This window comes from Pseudorca crassidens, chromosome 4 (genome assembly GCF_039906515.1).
Source record: "Pseudorca crassidens isolate mPseCra1 chromosome 4, mPseCra1.hap1, whole genome shotgun sequence".
Lineage (NCBI taxonomy): Eukaryota > Metazoa > Chordata > Mammalia > Artiodactyla > Delphinidae > Pseudorca > Pseudorca crassidens.
Window position 1 is genome coordinate 119633178 of NC_090299.1, and position 16159 is coordinate 119649336.

Below are 16159 nucleotides of genomic sequence, written 5' to 3' on the forward strand. Positions count from 1 at the left end.
GGATTTGTATTGTTCACTTCATTTGGGATGAGGGACCTGAGCCCTTTAGACCTGGTGTGACAGATCTTAGAGACTATCTCTCATTTCTTGATATGCTTATTTTATTTGCAGGAGGGAAGCAAACAGCAAAGTTAAACTGCTCTACAGAGTGAAGAGATTCCTTATATATAAGGAAGAATGCCTATATACATTATATACGTACAAATATGTGTTCAACGTATGTTGCATATCCACGGCATAGTCCATACGACTGGGAATCATGCTCTGTTGCAGTTATGGGGTTTGCTGAGAGAGAAGGAACTGATTATCAAATGCCAGTATAATTACTGGTTGGCTTTACTCAGTGCCAGGGTAAACTAGTAGAGGCAAATCACTAATACCACGATGCTAGCTGTGTGCTATAAACAGAATAATCTGTCAACATGTGGGTGAGAGGACTAGAAAGAGTAGTTGAGGTTGGTAACAGTGAGAACTAGGGTAGTGAAGATAGAGAGGAGGTTGTGAATCTGGGAACTAACCCTGGATAAGAGTACAGGAAACAGACTAGACTCTGAGATGTTCTGTCCTGTAGCATTACATTTTAGGTAATTCAGAGTGTGTATATTTCAAAGTGTGTATATTTATTGCCAATGTTCAGTAGCTGCCAATGTGCAGTAGCTGCTAATTTTTACTGTACCTTACTGAGACACAGTAATCTGAATAAGAATTCATTTAGCAAAAAGGAAGAATTTCTTATCTCAGCTTTGTGACAAGTATTAGGCTTGTATTGGCCAAACCAATCCAAAGTTGCTAGGGTTTTTGTTGATAATGGATTCAATAGCAATCAGTAATGTAATTGTGTCTAGAAAGGTATAAGGTGATTATCTCATTCTGTTCTGCCTAGGTCAGACCATATCTATGGAATTGAGTTCATTTAATTTCTTTTTTAAAATTATTTATTTATTTATTTGGCTGCATTAGTTCTTTGTTGCGGCACGCGGTCTTCTCTCTAGTTGTGGCTCGTGGGCTCTAGAGCCCACTGACTCAGTAGTTCCAGCGCATGGGCTTAGTTGCCCCGCGGCATGTGGGATCTTGGTTCCCCGACCAGGGATTGAACCCGCATCCCCTGCATTGGAAGGCAGATTCTTAACCACTGGACCACCAGGGAAGTCCCAAATTCATTTTCAGTTATTGTTTTCAGAGAGACTGATGAACTGAAGCACTGAATTCACAGCCAGGATGATGATGAAGACCCCAAACCATGTTGTAGAAGTAGTTGTCAAAAGACTTAGGAATTTATAAACCGTAGAAGGAAAATTCAGGAGAATATAATGCTCTCTGTAAAAGTTCGAAGGAATTTCATGAGAGAAAGAACTTAATCTTGTTCTGTGGTGGGCATAAGTAGTATCAATGTTACAAAATAAGGAGAAAAAGAAGCTTATAGTAAATGCTCAAGGGTGACTGCTTTGTTCTCTGCTGATGTGTGCAAACTGTAGCTAGATATCCATTGAATGTAAACATTATAGAGGTTCCTCTTACATATGAAAGTTGTGGTCAGGTGACCTTTCAGATCCCTTATACCACTAGATCTTATGATTTCTTGTGGCACTATAGAGAAAGGTTCCCAGGATTTGTGAAACAATTTATTTTAGGGTTTATAGAGAGGAAGGGATGGAGGAGGAGGAAAAGGAGAGTTGTTTAACAGGTATAGAGTTTTAGATTTTCCAATGTGAGCATATTTAACACTACTGAACTATATGTATACTTAAAAATGGTTAAGGTGGTAAATTACCTTATGTCTTCACCACAGTAAAAAGAGAGAGGGAGTGGGGAATCAATTGTGACTGAGACTTTATTTAGCCTTGGAGTCAGTGTGGATAACAGAGCCATTAATACCCAAAAGAAACATGGGAGGTCAGGAGGCAGGTGTCTGGAGGAAGGTGTAGGTAGGTCTTAGTCTTGATTGCTCAAGGGACAACCAGCAGTGAAGTGCAGTATCACTTAAGAGGTTCTCAGACTCAGCAGGATTATTAGCAGTAGCCAAAGACAGCTTGGCCAGCAGAAGACATTAATTTGTTTTGAGGAGATAATCAGCACACTCAGTCAGAGAATCTTTGCTGAGCATCAAGCCAAGAAATGAAGCAAAGCCATCAATGGAAAGATGTATGATGATTAAAAAGTCAGACCACAGAGCGCAAAAGAAGCCAAAGTAAGTGACCTATGGCAATGAATAATGTGAGTTTTAGAGGACTGCTTGTATGTGTTGCAGGTGAATGGTGTTGGGGTGGATCTATTTGTTTAAAATAGCTATGACGGTTAGACAGAGCATATGGAGACTAACAGATAGCTGGAAATTCAGTTATTAGGGTTTGGGAAAGAGGTTGACTCTGGAATTGTCAACTGTTGACAGTAACTAGGGACACACAAATGTGGATGAAATGGTTAAAGGAGAACAAGCAGAAAATGAAAAGGGGACTTGGGGCAGGCAGGACTGTAGGCAATACCTAGCTTTAGGGAGCTGATAGAGACACACTGAGTAGTTAGAAAGGTAGAAAAAAGTGTTATAGAATCCAAGCTAGAAGAGAGTGTTCTTAGGGTGAAACACTGCACAGGGGTTAAGAAATACTAATCTTAAGAAAAGAACTTCCAAAGAACAATTTGAGGGGAAAGTGAGCCAGAGCCTGTGTTTCAACAGATAAAGATGTGTGTGCATCAGTATGTAGAGGCTTCAGTATTAAGATCTGCTCTAAAGAACTTTAGAGGCCAGCAAGTAAAGGCCAGCAAGGTAGAGCAGTGGCCCAAGTAGGAGAGGATAGCAGATGATTGTTCCCAGAAGTCAAGACAATAAAATGCATTGACTGTTTATAGTAACACTTTTCTTTCTCACTGGGGACAAAAACTAGTTAGGCTTAGTTTGGGGATATTTTGTTACTGTTTGTGTTTTTAAAATTTCAATCACTGATGTTTTCACATGGTTATAAACGTTTTCTGGTCATGGGTATAAGACATCCCTCATTCTTGCCTTCCCTCCCTGCACAACAAATATCCTGTATCCATCCACAAATGAAGGTACCTTTGTGGGAGCTGTGGGATCCAGCATCATACCCTAAAGAACCCAGAAGGAGCCTTGCCCACTGTACATTAGGCAATAGGCAGGCAGACCTTGGTACTGGCTGTAGATCCTGAAGTGATCTGTGAACTGTTTCCAGTCCCTCTTGACTGCAGTCTGGGAGCCCCCGGAGAACACTGAGCCAGACTGTCCCCCACAGATGAGAGAGCCTTCCTGGAAGTCCAGGTTTCCAGAGGAGATGATACAGCATTACATTGGAGCAAAAACAACAATACCAGCACAAGTTTGGACACGCTGGAGAGGGTGAGAGGAGCAGTTTGACCTCACCTGTGTCACCCCTCCCACATGGCAACACAGCTTAGTGCCAGGAGTGCCCTTTCTTAGTCCGTGATTCAGAAATGAAGGAGAGATAAAGACTTTCCCAGATGCAAAGGCTGAGGGAGTTCATCACCACTAGTTCTGCCATAAAAGAAATGCTGAAAGGAGTTCTTCAAGCTGAAATAAAAAGGCAGCTATTAATAACATGAAAACGTATGAAAATATACAACACACTGGTAAAGGTAAGCGTATAATCAAATTAAGAATACTCTAATACTCTAAAATAGTGGTATAAGGTTGAAGGATAAGAGTATTAAAAAAAACTATAGCTACAATAATTTGTTCATGAATTTACAATGTAAAAAGAGGTACATTATACATCAAAACCCATAAAAGGTGGGGGGGGGAGTAAAGGGGTAGAGTTTTTATATATGATTAAAGTTAAGTTGTTATCAGCATAAAATACATTATTATATCTATAAGATATTTTATGTAAGCCTCATGGTAACCACAAAGCAAAAACCTAAAGTAGATACACAAAAGGTAAAAGAAGGGACTCAAAGCACACCACTATAGAAAATCATGTTTACTAAGGAAGACAGTGAGAGAGGAAGAGAACAAGGGAACTGCAAAAATAGGCAGAAAACTGTAAGTTGGAATTAGTAATATCTTACCTATCAATAATCACGCTAAATGTAAATGGATTTGATTGGAGAATCAAAAGGCATAGATTGGTTGGATGGATTTTAAAAAACAAAAAAATAATATATGGTGCCTACCAGTGTCTCACTTCAGTTTTGAGGTCACACATGGGCTCAAAGTGAAGAGATGGAAAAGATATTCCATGCAAGTGGAAACCAAAAGAGTACAGGGGTACCTCTACTGATGTCAGACAAAATAGATGTTAAGCCAAAAATGGTAACTAGAGAAGAGAAGGTCATTATATAATGATAAATGGTTCAATTCATCAAGAAGATATAACAATCATAGATATATATGCACGCAACATTGGAGCACCTAAATGTATTAAGAAGTACTAAAAGATCTGGAAGGAGAAATAGACAATAATAAAATAATCTTCAGGAACATCAATACCCCAGCTTTAATCAACAATGGATAATCATCCGGACAGAATATCAACAAGAAAACATTGGACTTGAGCCGTACTTTAGACCCAGTGGACCTAACAGACATATTCAGAACATTCTATCCGAAAATAGCAGAATACACATTATTCTCAAGCACACACAGAACTTCTCCAGGATAGACCATATGGTAGGTCACACAACAAGTCTTAACAAATTTAAGAAAATTAAAATCATACCAAGTATATTTTTTGACTACAGTGGTATAACACTATAAATCAGTAACAGGAGGAAATTCAAAAATTCACAAATGTGTGGAAATTAAACAACACAGTCCTGAACAACCAATGGGTCAAAAAAAGAAATTTTAAAAAAAGAAAAGAAAACAACTGAAAAGAAATCAAAAAGGAAATTTAAAAATATCTTGGAACAAACAAAAATGAAAACACACCATACCAAAATCTACGAGATGCTGCAAAACCAGTTCTAAGAGGGAAGTTAACAGTGATAAATGCCTATATTAAGAAAAAAGACCTCAAACAACCTAATTTTGTATCTCAGGGAACTAGAAAAAGAAGAACAAACTAAGCTCAACGATAGCAGAAGGAAGGAAATAACAAAGATCAGAGTAGAAATAAATGAAATAGAGACCAGAAAAAGGTAAGTGAAATTAAGGCCTGGTTTTTTGAAAAGATAAACCAAATAGACAAACCTTTAGTTAGACTAGGGAAAAAAGAAGGTTAAAGTGAATTAAAATTAATAATGAAAGAGGAGACATTACACCTTATACCACAGAAATGCAAAGGATTGTAAGAGACTGTAATGGATGTTTATATGCCAATATAACCTCGAAGAAACGGATAAATTCCTAGAAACATACAATCTATGAAGACTGATTCATGAAACAGAAAATCTGAACAGACCAATAACAAATAAGGAGATTGAATCAGAAATCAAAAACTTCTCAGCAAAGCAAGTCGAGGACCAAGTTGGCTTCACTGGTGAATTCCATCAAACGTTTAAAGAAGAATTAACACTAATCCTTCTCAAGCTCTTACAAAACGTCAAAGAGGAGCAAAACTCTCAAACTCATTTTACAAGGCCAGCATTACCCTGATACCAAAGCCAGATAAAGACATTACAAGAAAAGATAACTATAGGCCAGTATCCTTGATGAATACAGATGCAAAAATTTTCAAATATTAGCAAACTGACATTAACAGCACATTAAATGGGTCATACACCATGATCAAGTGGAGTTTATGCATAGGATTCAACATATGCAAATCAGTTAGTAAGGTACACCACTTAATAGAATGAAAGATAAAAATTATACAATCATCTTAGTAGATGCAGAAAAACCATTTGACAAAGTATAGCATCCTTTCATGAGAAAAACTCTCAGCAAATTGTGTATAGAAGGAACATACTGTAACATAATAAAGGCCATATATGGCAAGCCCACAGCTAATGTCATACTCAAAAAGCAAAATGTTGAAAGCTTTTCCTTTAAGATCAGATATTAGACAGGGGTGCCCACCATTACCACTCCTATTCAACATAGTAGTGGAAGTCCTAGCCAGAGCAGTCAGGCAAGAGAAAGAAATAAAAGGTACCCAGTCAGAAAGGAAGGAGTAAAATTGTTTGTTTGCAGATAGGATCTTATATGATATGATCTCCACCAAAAAAAAAAGAACCTGTTGAAACTAATCAACAAATTTATTAAAGTTGCATGATGCAAAATCAGCACATAAATCAGTTGAATTTATATATAGTAACAATGAAATATATGAAAAAGAAATAAAACAGCCCCATACACAATAGCATCAAAAACAATAAAATACTTAGGAGTAAATTTAACCAAGGAGGAGAAAGATCTGTACATTGAAAACTACAAGACTTAGATGAAAGAAATTGAAAAGGATGCAAATAAATAGAAAGATATCCTGCATTGATGGATTGGAAGAATTAATATTGTTAAAATGTCCATATTACCCAAAGCCATCTATGGATACAATGCAATCCCTATCAAAATTTCAGTGGTATTTTTCACAGAAATAGAAAAAAGATCCTGAAATTTTAGTGGAACCACAAAAGAACCCAAATAGCCAAAGCAGTCCTGAGAGAGAAGAACAAAGCTGAAGGCATCACACTTCCTGATTTAAAACTATATTACAAAGGTACAATAATCAAAACAGGGTGGGTACTGGCATTAAAATAGACACATAGACCAATGGAACAGAATTGGGAGCCTGGTAAGAACCCCCTTGTGGACAACCAACTAGTATTTGGTAAGGAAGTCGAGAATATTCAGTGGGGGGAGTACAATCTCTTCAGTAAGTGGTATTGGAAAAACTGGATAACCACATACAGAAGAATGAAATTGGACCCCTATCTTACAACACTTAACTAAAATTAACTCAAATAGATTAAAGACTTAAACATAAGACTGGAAACCATAAAACTCCTAGATGAAAACAGCTCCTTGACATTGGTAATGATTTTTCAGATATGACACCAAAAGCACAAGCAACAAAAGCAAAAGTTAATAAGTAGGACTTCATCAAGCTAAGAAAAAGCTTCTGCACAGCAAAAGAAACAATAAATAAAATGAAAAAGCAGCCTACAAAGTGGGAGAAAATATTTGCAAATCATATATCTGATAAGGGCTTGATATCTAAAATATATAATGAACTCACACAATTGAATAACAAAACATAATTACTATTACTTTTTTGTGGTGAGAACATTTAAGATTTACTCTCCTAGAAACTTTCAACTGTGTAATGCATTATTGTTGATGGTAGTCACCATGCTGTATGTTAGATCCCCAGAACTTATTCATCTTGTTACTGGCAGCATCATCTAAGTGGGTTTTTTTTTTTTGCGGTACGCGGGCCTCTCACTGTTGTGGCCTCTCCCGTTACGGAGCACAGGCTCTGGACGCGCAGGCTCAGCGGCCATGGCTCATGGGCCCAGCCGCTCCGCGGCATGTGGGATCTTCCCAGACTGGGGCACAAACCCGTGTCCCCTGCATCGGCAGGCGGACTCTCAACCACTGCGCCACCAGGAAGCCCCCAACCCTGTTTTTTGAAGAGACTGTTCTTTCCTCTTTCAGTGGTCTTGGCATCCTTATCAAAGATCATTTGACTATATACACAAGGGTGTTGAAAGGTGTATATTGAAGAAGTCTCCCTTTCACCCTTGTCCGTCATTCCCCCTTACCCCCCGTCTCCTGACAAATGTAGTTACTAGTATTAGTTTTGGGGTTTTTTTTGTTTTGTGGGGGTGAGGGAGGCTAGGTAATCTATTCATATGGTTCATATAACAGTAATATGTACCAAGCTATCCACTGAAAACATTTGTTTCTACATCTGTCCTACTTCTCTCCTCCTTAGGTATGCCCTCCTCTATAGGGAAGTGTTTTTATTAGTTCCTTTTATACTTTTCCAGTGTACATGAATCTATAGTGTTATCCTTCCCCTTTCTTTACACAAAAGGTAGCTAATATTCTGTGTACTCCTTCAGTAGTACCTTTTCTCCCCTCAAACTGGCAACATTTCCTGAAACTCTCTTCATAGCATGAACTTTCTTATTCTTTTTTATAGATGCAGAATATTGTGTAATTGTACCATTTTTAATCAATGCCAACGAATTAACTCTTTTGCAGTTATTAAAAACAATGCCGCAGTGAATAACTTGGAACGTGTTATTTTGTAACTGGTCAAGTGTATTTGTAGGATGAGATTTCAATATTGATGTCTGTAGAGCTTGTACTAATTTATACTCCTACCGGCAGTATGAAATAGTACACAGTTTCATAGTAGGGATATGTTTTGGGGTTTTTTGTTTGGTTTTAATTTTGATCTTCATGGTTTTGTAGCTTGAGGCCAGGGAAGAAATGTTCATATATAATTTTTTTTAGCAGTAGTGGTAATATTAGAGCATTTAACAACAGGAACTAAGCAGCAGAGAGGCAAATAATGATTTGTATAAAGAACACATAAAATGACAGGTAGCACTAACCTTCTTGCCTTTCTTCCTACAGAGTTCCTGTGAACAAATTTCTATCTAAACATGTTTTCAGTTGCTTTTGGTGCCTAGAAATTTGAATATACATATAGGAATCGTAAAATTGAGAACTGCCACTGTCAGTCATTACAGGTTCATGTTATTTTAATGTTTTAGAAACACATGCAAGATTTTACCGATTCATTAAAGGTATTGTTAGGAGTCCATGCTTTTTTTTTAAATATGTATTGGGGAAATGCCTTGCCGTATTGTACGTGTCTTGCATTAGTTGACTAAAATTTGTGATCTCGTCACACCCAAAGCTCTTTCTTCTGAGATGGCCTAGCGATTCCCTTTATAAATGTGGTTTGAATTTTATATGTTCCCATAACAACTTTGTAAAGCTCCTTTTGCCCTTACAGTTTTGACAACAGGGTTTTTTCCTCCAACAGATACAGAATTATACTTTTTCCCATTCAAATGACAAGACTTGCTTTATTTTAGTTCAAGAGAATTGGTTATAGGTACTGTAAAACAAACCACTTCCCATTCTCCTTACCCCAAAGCATTCTGAGGCATAAAACTGAATGGAGGTGGTAGCTAACAGACCGATTTCAGTATGCACATGTCTGTTCACCTGCACAGATGTGCAGTGGTTTCTCTTGATAGTGGATCCTGTCCATGTGGTAATACTACTCTGTATTTCTCACAGTTGTTCTATTTCTAGCCCACAGTCAAAAAGCAGGATGGTTTGATGGCAACAGTGGAACTGTCATCTTCAGCATAAGGTTTGAGAATGACCATTGTGAAGGTAGCAGATTAAACTACACTCTAATGTCACTTAGAAAAGAGTTTATTAGTATATTATTTAGATGTGCTATATGTGTTCTCTTGGCCATTCATTAAAACTATCTCATTAACTGAGTAATAATGAATTCCTCCTCTATTCTCAGTTTCCAGTAGTACTTGCCAGAAGCTTAAATCACCAAAGTGTTTTTCACTAAAATATTTTTTTTTCTTATAGCACAAGGGTTACAAAGAAGAAAAGAGAAATGTTATATGCTTTTGAAAATAATGTAATAGGTTTGGATGCTACTTCTTTTTGTAGATATTAAAAACATTTTTTTTAATTGAATGAAAGATTCTTTACATTCTGTAGTGCTTTGCAATTTCCAAAAGTTTTCCTGCCATAACAAAATACCACAGACTGGGTGACTTAAACAACAGAAATTTACCTCCTCATAGTTCTGGAGACTGGGAGTCCAAGATCAAGCTGCCAGTAAGGTTGGTTTCTGGTGAGACCTCTCTTCCCACCTTATAGATGACCACCTTCTCACTGTGTCCGCACATGGCATTTTCTCTGTGCATGTACACCACTGGTGTCTTTTTATAAGGACACCAGTCCTATTGGATTAGGGCTCTCTTATGACCTCATTTAAATTTAATTACCTCCTTGAAGGATCTATCTCCAAATACAACCACATTAAGGGTTGTCTTCAAAATGTAAATTTTGGGGGAACACAATTCAGTCCACAGTAGTAATCCACAATGTCCAACAATGAGCAAAGAGGTATCCTAGGAGAGATATCCTAGGAGTAGTACTTTGATAGAGACTTAGAGCAGGCAACTGAAACTTTTATTGTCTAAAACTGGGGGAGGTAAAGGCATGAAGGGCTGGCTTACACGTCTTCACAAGCGTGTGCTCACACTCAACATGGGTTAAGGATACCCCATGTGGGTGTGACCAAGGAGGAGTCTTCAACAGATAGATTCCTTCACTTTTCAGAAGAATCTGGGGAAGAGGAGGTGGGAGAAGATGCTGGTATGACTATACAGTTTCCCCCACAACACCTCAACTTCCTTTTATTCCTACCTGATTCAGTGGTTCCAGGACCAGGGCTGCAGTTGCAGGGGCCAGAAGCAGGGGTGATTCCTAAGCAAGAAACCTTAACTGTACTTCTAAACTTTTACGTCAGGATTCCTAAAGGCCTAATGTGATAGACTGTGCATTCACCCCATCTGGCAAACTTGGGTTTGACAGTGAATACAGCTGTATTACCTAGTGGTTGAGATAGACCACTAGTTCTATACCTATGGAATGATACCCTATGTAAATGGGAGTGGGCTGAAGGGGAAGCATTTGCTAGATGGTATTGCTGCTGGCAATCTGGACCAGCACAGTAGCCAAACCTATTGTCCCTTCCTGTCACTTCCAAAGGTGGAAAAGTTAAAATTCAATGAGAAATGGAGAGAAGCTCCCAAGACTGAACCAGGAAGAAATAGAAGATATGAACAGACCAAGTAATGAAATTGAATAAGTAATTTAAAAACTCCCAGAAAACAGAAGTCCAGAATCAGATGGCTTTACAGGTGAATTCTATGAAACATTTAGACAAGAGTTAATACCTATCCTTCTCAAACTATTCCAAAAATTGCAGAGGAAGGAATACTTCCAAAGTCGTCCTGTGAGGGCACCATCACCCTGAAACCAAAATCAGACAAAGGTATCACAAAAAAAGAAAATTACAGACCAATATCACTGATGAACACAGGTACAAAAATCCTCAACAAAATACTAGCCAGTCGAATCCAACAATACATTAAAGGATCATACACCATGATCAAAAGGGATTTGTCTCAGGGATGCAAGGATTTTTCAGTATCCACAAATCAGTCAGTGTGATACACCACATTAACAAATTGAAGAATAAAAACCATATGATCATCTCAGTAGATGCCAAAACCGATTTTGATAAAATTCAGTATCCATTTATGATAAAAACTCTCCAGAAAGTGGACATAGAGTGAACGAACATACCTCAACATAATAAAGCCCAAGTATGACAAACCCACAGCTAACATCATACTCAATGGTGAAAAGCTGAAAGCATTCCCTCTGAGATCAGGAACAAGACAAGGATGTCCTTCTCACCACTTCTTTTTTTTTTTTTAATTTTTTTTTATTTTTAAATTTATTTATATATTTATGGCTGTGTTGGGTCTTTGTTTCTGTGCGAGGGCTTTCTCTAGTTGTGGCAAGCGGGGGCCACTCTTCATCGCTGCCTCTCTTGTTCTCTGCGGAGCACAGGCTCCAGACGCGCAGGCTCAGTAATTGTGGCTCATGGGCCCAGCCTCTCCGCGGCACGCGGGATCCTCCCAGACCAGGGCCCGAACCCGTGTCCCCTGCATCGGCAGGCAGACTCCCAACCACTGCGCCACCAGGAAAGCCCCCTTCTCACCACTTTTATTCAACATAGTTTTGGAAGTCTTAGCCACAGCATTCAGAGAAGAAAAAGAAATAAAAGGAATCCAAACTGGAAGTAAAACTGTCACTGTTTGTTTGTGGGGTGTTTTTTGGCTGCGTTGGGTCTTCGTTGCTGCGCTCAGGCTTTCTCTAGTTACAGCAAGTGGGGGCTACTCTTGGTTGCAGTGCATGGGCGTCTCATTGCGGTGACTTCTCTTGTTGCAGAGCATGGGCTCTAGGCACGTGGGCTTCAGTAGTTGTGGCACACGGGCTCAGTAGTTGTGACTCGCAGGTTCTAGAGCACAGGCTCAGTAGTTGTGGTGCACAGGATTAGTTGCTCCACGGCATGTGGGATCTTCTCAGACCAGGGATCGAACCCGTGTCCCCTGCATTGGCAGGCAGATTCTTAACCACTGCGCCACCAGGGAAGTTCCAAAACTGTCACTGTCTGCAGATGACATGATACTGTACATAGAAAGTCCTAAAGGCTACCCGAGAACTATTAGAGCTCAGTAATGAATTTGGTAAAGTATCAGGATACAAAATTAATATACAGAAATCTGTTGCATTTCTATACACTAACAACAAAGTATCAGAAAGAGAGATTAAGGAAATAATCTTATTTACCATCACATCAAAAAGAATGGATGCTACTTTTAATGTTTTTAGTTTGATACTGAGTGAATTGGTTAAAGTTTTAAGGTTGGTAGGATCATGCAGAGCAAGCATGGACTGATAAGAAACAATAGGATCTGGAGACCAAGGCTTCAGAACATATAAAATAACAGACAATTGGCAGTGTCAAGCGTAAGCTGTTCTGGAAACAGAGAGGGTTGGGCCAGGGATAGTGGCCGTAGGATAACCGTGAGTTCTGCTGGTGTGTGGGTTGAAGTCCGGCCATATAAATTATGTGAATTGTTGTAGGTAGGTGGGTAGGTGGAATCTTCAAGTTTAGTGGGAAAGATCAGTAAATGCTCAAGTTAGGTGACATTAAATTAAGAATATTATTCACGGGACAAACCTGTGTAACCAAAGACATTTAAAATATCACTCGTGCCCCAGAGTGCCTTACAGTGACTGAGCCAGTCATCTGGTGTGTCTGGGTGCCTGGGGTGTATTAACCAGCAAGAGTCCTGCCAAATTGCCTGTCAGTTAATACAGCAGAACATTTGAAGATTCATACTGTTCATATAAATAGAGAAAAGGCAGGCCTTACAGTAAACTAATTTACTCCTGATGTTGCCAGATACTGCCCTCCATATTTAGTGATGCTCTACATAATTGCCAAAACCTTTTCAAGAAAGCTTAATGTGAAGGGGTAAACATTAGATACCAATACCTAAAGCTTTTACTGAGGAGGAGAGGTTGTTCAGGTAGAAAGTAGAACATATGTGAGGGTTGGAACTATTTAAAAATATGTATATGACTTTCTACAATGAAAGTTCCTTTGAACATTTCATCTTTCTCCACTTTTCATTTAGACTAGTTTTTTTGTAATTGGTGAGGGTCCTCAGGTTCATTTGTTTGAATAACAGCTATGTTATGGTTTTCGCAATGCCATCATCCCTGTGTATCCTTGGGGGACTGGTTCCAGGAGACCCGCTGATACCAACATCTGTCTATACTCCAGTCCCCTGTATAAAATGATGTAGGATGAATACAGTTGAGTTTCACAGCCCTGGATATGGGAAGGTCGACAGTACAGTTGTAGTAGTTGACTACTTTTCCTGTCCTCTTAACCTCCTTTGATCACTAGTAAAGAGTACACAATGAATTTAGAGCCCAAACTTGACTTTGGATAAAGTTTACTAATGCCCTTACTTATAAATGTAAGTAATTGATTATTTTTAAAACGTTACCAGGTTTGTTTTTTAGTAAGTCCATTTTTCTGATTAATGAGGCAAGAGTCTAGGGTAACTTATACAGTCATGATATAGAAAAGTTACGTTCTCTCTGTTGTGTTTGTTACCACTAGAGATTTTTTTTCCCCCATGAAAAGTATAGGGAGGCCAGTAATCTCTTTCTCTGATTCAGATTTTAAAACTGTAAAAGAAGCTTGGTGCAAAATCATTACAGGCCTATGTTTGGAAGTGAAAATATTTCTTTATGTATAAAAAGTTCTGAAATGATTTTTTTGTGTAAACTTCTTGTGAGGTCAGGAACTATTATTCAGTTACAAATTAATCATTTATGTTGTTCTTTATCAGTGCATTCTTTTTTAACTAGTAATATTTGTTAGAGCAGTTGTAGTTTTATAGACAAATTGAGTGGGCGGTGCAGAGAGTTCTTCCTGTTCTTCCTACAGTTTCTGCTATTATTAACATATTGCATTAGTGTGGTACATTTGTTACAGATTATGAGCCAATATTGATACATTATTATTAACTGAAGACCATAGTATATATGGTTCACTGCTTGTGTTGTATATTCTGTGGGTTTTGACAATGTATAATGACATGTATCCACCATTTTCCTCAGACTCAGAGGTTGCTTCCTCAGCCGTGTCCAGTCTACTAATCAGCCCATCAAAGACATTCTTCATTTTTCTTATCGTGTTTTTGATCTCTAGCATTTCTTTTTACTTTTTTCTTAGAATTATCCATCTCTCTGTTTACATTGCCCATCTGTTCCTGCATGCTGTCTGCTTTATCCATTAGAGCTCTGAGCATATTTATCATAGTTGTTTTAAATTCCCAGTTTGATAAATCCAGCATCCCTGCCATGTCTGGTTTGGATGCTTGCTCTGTCTCTTCAATTTGTGTTTTTGCCTTTTAGAATGCCTTGTAATTTTTTTCTTCGTCGCCAGACATGATGTACCCAGTGAAAGGAACTGCTGTAAACAGGCCTTTAGAGATGTGACAGTGAGATGTGGGGAGGGAAGCCTTCTGTATTCCTATGATTAGGTCTCAGTTTGTTAATGAGCCTGTGGCTCTGGACTGTGAACTTGACAAATGTTTCTCAGGTTTCTTTCTCCCTCCCTAGGTGGGACAGGATGGCTGGAGTGGGTTGGAGTTGGGTGTTTCCCTTCCTTGGGTCAGTTAGGCTCTGGTTAACTAGTTTCTCCTGAGGGCAGGCCTTATTAAGAACACACTGCTTTGGATATTTCAAATTGTTGAAATTCATTTCTCCTCCCTCTACCAGAAGCCAGAGGGGATTCTTCTCTCATATTTACTGTGGAAACCTGGTCGAGCTCCTGGAGGAAATCTCACAATATTGAGGGGATCCCCCTATGACTGGGTCCCCCTGGAGTTTTTAACTCTCAGAGTTGTCCACGCTGAGATTTTCCTACCCTCGCACTGATTCGCATGCGGTTTCCACTTGTGAGTCTCTTTCAATCAGCTGCAGCTCCCTGTGTTCTCCTGTTGATCTCTCCAGTCTTGGGGGCATTGCTTTGCTCTGTGTTCTCTGCAAGGGAAGCCAACTAACCCTTTTTATGGTATGTTGAAACATACATTTGAAATGAATCTTTTATTTCACCTTAGAAAAAAAGGCTTTGAAAAAAATTACTATTAGAATATAGTTAATTGTAAAGACCTAGAAAATACCTAGAATTCCTAGCAGATTTTTACTTTAGAATATAGGGATCACAATACAATAAGAGCTAAATTATTGAGTCTTTACCCTTTACCACACACAGTTCTAGATGCTTACAAGCCATTAATTTATTTAATCCTCACAGCAATCTTGTTATGTAAGGTATTTTTATTATCCCCATTTTATAGATGAGGAAGCCAAGGGTTAGAGAAATTACAAAACTTTCCCAAGGTTTTACAAACTAGCACGTGGCAGAGCTGGGATTTGACCACCATATTTCCTTGTGAGCTCACGCTTTAAAATGAGAGCTAGATTTGGAGGAAAGGATACTTTGTAAATGATTAGTTTTCTTTTTTTTTTAAGTTTTTAAGTCATTGATTATACTAATAGTACCCCCTCCCCCCCCTTTGGAGGAGTGGGTATATTTGTGAAATCAAAGAAAGGGTTTCTTTTTCAGTTTTAAGAATTCCTAATTTCACTGGTTTCTGGAAAGGAATTGAGGGTATAAAATAGTGTAACTTGATCCGCAAGTAAATTGCTTACATAGAATTCAGAGTTATCTATTCAGACTGACCAGCATTTAAGATTTCCTTGTTTAGTCTTTAGTTTTCAATTAAAGCAGCTTCCCCTCCTTACCCCATTATGTCCTAAAGCCCTCTAATGTTTTACATAATACATTTAAGTGTGTAAATAATAACACCATGTACTTTATCTGATTTATGTAATCAAAAGGTTTTACAAATTTCAACACTGATAGTCTTATTACCAGATAAGAAATAGATAGATGTTTAACTCTAAAATACCCTCTTATAAAAACAGAAGTGATTCAGCGGAGTGTACAGTAAGGCTACCTTCCTGCCTGTGCTTCCACTTTGTCACTCAAGTACAGACCACTTCCCCAGGAGAGTTTGTTTGGGT

The 16159-nt window shown here is 38.4% G+C and overlaps 1 protein-coding gene across 5 annotated transcripts in view; it reads left to right on the forward strand.

The window, feature by feature from the left end:
• KLHL2 (kelch like family member 2) overlaps positions 1–16159 on the forward strand; it is a 125353-nt gene that overhangs the window by 82752 nt on the left and 26442 nt on the right. The window lies entirely within an intron of this gene.